Genomic DNA, 4,874 nt, shown 5'->3' with positions numbered 1-4,874 from the left:
GTATAGGGTTATGTGTGAATCATGCCGTAAAATTCATACATACATACGTAAAACCTATAGGGTCTTCTAGAAAAACATTTTTATGTTTGCCTTCAAGTCAATACACACGTGAATAAGAGAACTTACCATATTGGTTGAGTTGCAAAATGTTCAAAACCAGCCGCGTCTTTGAACTCTATTACTTGAAGGTATTTGTCTTGAAATTGACAACTTGGGCACTTCCTGACGCTGTTTGTCCTCAGACCCATCCTGGAACTCTGTATTTCTACTTCTAAGAGTCATAGTGTTTGCTTTCAGGTGCAGTTCGTAAGACGCATTCCGTCCTCAGCAAAATCAAACAAGTTTGGTTATTAAACCCTTCGATCCTTGAAACTTGCGTTTTGTTGAAAGCCAGCCTATAAAATGGCTCTCTAGCCCAGCTTTTTTATATCAGTTAGAACTTACTTCTCTTCTGCTGTCTTTCGTGGCAACCTCCTTCCTTTGAAGCCTCCTTGCTACTCACCCTGACAAAACTGTGAGAGGCTTGTTTAGAGAACCAAGTTCTAAAGCTCACCCCATCTGATCCTGACAGTGGTGGGAAACGAGCCTAGGATGTTTTCACAGTACAGCGCAGCCCAGACCACTTTCTATTTTATATGCTGTAGTTTCAGCCTCCCTCAGTCAAGGTGTAGAGCAACTATCCTCCAAAATCAGTCTCAAAATCTGATGATTTTTAAATTCTATCAGTGATCCTTCAAAGTTGTGATTTCTGGCATTAAGTCTAGAGCACAAAACTCATCATTTAAAAGTTGCAATTGTTTTTACCTCCTCATTTACGCTTCTCAAACACATCATTTTGCTTATGGCTCAGCTACTATAGTGATATTGATGAGTAATAGGAAAAAAAATTGCAGAGGAGGAACAATTCCGGCAAACTGATAGGATGATCAGGAGTAAATAATAATTACACAATAGTGTGACTTGTGCTGATAAAACGTATTGTGCCTACTGAGCCTACAATTAGCACCGACGTTTTTAATACCAGCCAAATTAATTTCATAGTTGACATTTCCAGCACAAAGTATTAGTAATTTGCAGTCTTGTGGTTGCTAATCTCAGCACCACCTACTGATACTTAGGAGAATGTTCAGGGGGCGCCTGGGTGGCTCAGTCAGTTAAGCGTGTGACTTCAGCTCAGATCATGATCTCCTGGTTTGTGGGTTTGAGACCCCCATCGAACTCTGTGCTGCCAGCTCAGAGCCTGGAGCCTGCTTCAGATTCTGTGTCTCTCCCTCTCTCCACCCATCACCTCCCTGCTCACACTCTCTCTCTCTCTCTCTTAAAAATAAACATTTTAAAAAATTAAAAGAAAAGGAGAATGTTCAGAAGTACTAACAACATTGAACTAGAATGTTGGAATTCTAATTTTTATAAAATTACTTAATGGTTTCCTCTTTTTATATTCTTATAAAACACCAACAGTTCTTTGTTTCTTGGAGTCCTCCGAAGTATAATAAATAAATAGATGAAAAGTAAACAAATAAAAAATATCTTTAACACTCTGAACGGAATTGGACAACTGATTGCCCAGAATGGACTATTGCTCAAGGCGGCAGAAGGAGAGACTCAACCTTTTCACTCTTACAAGTCTTGGATTTGCTTAAGCGGAGTGGATTTATAATAGGTTGTCTTTAAGAAAACGCAAGGGTCCTGGAATAAGACAGGTGTCCCCTAGAGACTGGAATGTGGGAATGAAGCCCTCCAAGCCCCCAGCCAGGTGGATAGCACAGGGAACTGACCATACCCGCGGCCTCTTTAGAACAGGGAAGAGTGAATGTTGTTATTGTCATTACGGAACGAGCCCTGGATGAAAAAGGGAGGGTACCGTATTTATTATCGGATTCCTGGAGGTGAAAAGTGCTGTGGTGAGTCTCTAGGCGGGAGGGGCCCCTGTGAAAATTAGAATAGATTTTGCTGATATTCGGATGTGTTTCCTGCTTGATCAGAATAGAGAGCAAGGCTGCAAGTATGCAAAGCAGCAATTTCCAAACGTGTCCCAGGATGAAAGCATTTGTTTCACTTCCCGAAGCCACATCATACCTGGAAAAGGATGGGCAAGGGTGTAGCAGTTGGAGCTGATGCACAGTGGGAAGGAACGGCACAAAGTCTGCAGAGCAAACTGGTAAAACTTGGAGGTTCGCCAACAGACTATGCAAGGAGCTGCATTATCTGGAGAGTAGAGCACTCTTCCCCCAGCCCCGGCCAGTTTCCTTCTCTCTTGGGGCAACAGAGCTGTGTCCGGACTAGCAGGGGCGGTGGAAAGAGCCCAGGATCTGTAAGCTAAGATTTCAGCTCCAAGACCGGCCCTTCCTAGCTGTTCGACTTTGAGAAAGTGATATATTCGGCCTCAGTTTCCCCACTATCTGGGTACTTGGGTCACTTGACTGTTCATTGCTTTCATTGTTGTGGCTTCTGTTTTCCTTTCCCCTATGTTGGAAGACGTTGCTCTGAAGTCAACTGGTATCTTGTGTAGGACAGATGTGGAAAGTCGCCTGTAAAGATGTGATTCCCTTTCAAAAGTCGTGGTATTTCAACCACTCCAGCCTGTTTGCTTAAGTTATTGAGATGCTTTTTAATAATATTGTCACATAAATAAAAACATTGAAATGAATCTGATGAAAGGTGGATTTTATTTATTTTATTTCTGGCTGTATTTCAATCAGTGTGCTGGCTTTCTATTTATCTGAAACAAGGGAAAACAATCATGTCCTACTGATTGGAAATCTGTTCATGGAACTTTTAAAATCAGGGGCCGACTCGGAGACATTGTTTTTATTGAGTTTAGAATTCTAAAGGTATTACGCTCTAGAAAACATAGGACAACTAAAGGAAATTCGGTGTGTTTTGGAAGCAAATAACTGCAACATCAGGTGCCCCACAGGACTGAAACTTAGGTAAAATTTTTGTATAATACGTATAATATTTATATATAATTCAATGTAATAATTATATACACTATATAATGTGCAATATGTAATATATATAATTCCGTATAATAATCATATATACACTATATAATGTACAATATGTAATATATATAATTCCGTATAATAATCATATATACACTACATAATGTACAATATGTAATATATATAATTCCATACAATAATCATATATACTACATATAATGTATAATATGTAATATGTATAATTTAGTATAATAATCATATAAACTATATATTATGTACACTATGTAATATATAATTCAGTATACTAATCATATATACTATATATAATGTACACTATTATAGTTATAGATACTATATATAATATACAACATATAATTCAGTATAATAATCATATACACTATATATAATGTACAATATTATATTTATATATACAATATATACAATATACACACAATATATACAATATACAATACTATATACACTATATAATACAATATAATAATTTTATATACTATATATTATATATGTATATACTATATACTATACTATATATGTATATACTATATATTATATATGTATATGTATATACTATATATTATATGTGTATAATTATTATATTGTATTTCTCAAAAAATAAGGGTTTTTTTTAATATAAGAAATTGCATATTTTTTTCATAGCACCCAGGCAAATTAGGTAAGGGTTGTCCTCTGCTTCATATTTTAAAGTGGAAAATGAAATACAGGCAGAAAGCAAGGCAGAAGCACACTGCAAGTCTCCTAACCTCCTACTCCAGGGCTCTTCGTACTAGTTTTAGGATTATCCATACATTTTTCTGGTGATCTTGGCCATCTGTCGGTTGAACGCAAATGACTTCCTGGTAGAAAGTTGCTTATTTAGAATCACAGGCCATCAGGCCTAAGAAGTTTCATTGCAGGAAAGTGCTGTTCACCTACAGAGGAAGTAACCAAAGTAAACTAGTACAAACGACTACAACACTTTATCAATGTCAGATAGTTATTAACAACAGCACTGAGCCAGAGCCTAGGTCTTCTCATTCCAAGGCTTTATCTTAGAAGGTTGTCCCCCCAGGATGCCAATTTTTTTTTATACAGGAAGAATTCAGTGCATTTCCCTAAGTGCCTGAATTTCCCCAGTGAGATTTCCGTAGGGAAAATAAAATTCAAAATTCATTAGTAGTGAACTTGGTTCATAACAAATTCAGGACATCCCACTTTAAAAATCTGGCTACAATAAAGTTTAAAAAGAAATAAATAATAATTTGGTTAGAACCAGTCCTCATGTCTTATTTTATTTACTACATTTCAATTCTTTAGTTCAGTCTACTACTTTTGACCCCTGAATTATTCAGTTTTTTTGGAGGTGCCTGTTTAATCTACCTTAACATAGGACCCCGTCAGCCTTTTCTCGTGGTCCTTTGTGATAAGGGGTCGGTATTGAGTGGTAAACCTGGGGTGAGAAAAGTCTACCAAATATACTCAACTTGTCTTTAGCAGGCTAAAGACACTATAGTATCTCTTGTGCATTTTGCCTGGCATTTCATGCCTTGCCATTTCTGTTCAATGTTTTGTAAAATGGAAAATTTGTGTCGCGTGCTAGCCAGACGTTACTATCCTTAACTTTTAATGAGTGTTAACAGTGCTCTAGGCACTACACAAAACACCAAAAGGAGCATCACCTCTACTTAGTCTATCTAAATAATAGATTGAAGAACAGGTTGCACGTGTGGATATATTTTAATCAATATGCGTTTACTGCTGCTGTAAATTACATGAAAACACAGCTACTTCCCAGGTGTCATTACCACCCACAATAACCCAATGGGCATTCTCCCACTTTATGTTGTTAACTGTTCCTGAAAAGTTGCACGTAAATCAAATAATGTTAAATGCTGTCAAGGAACCCAT

Source organism: Panthera uncia, assembly GCF_023721935.1.
Source record: "Panthera uncia isolate 11264 chromosome B2 unlocalized genomic scaffold, Puncia_PCG_1.0 HiC_scaffold_25, whole genome shotgun sequence".
Lineage (NCBI taxonomy): Eukaryota > Metazoa > Chordata > Mammalia > Carnivora > Felidae > Panthera > Panthera uncia.
The sequence above is the reverse complement of the archived record's forward strand: the minus strand, read 5'-3'. Positions refer to the sequence as shown.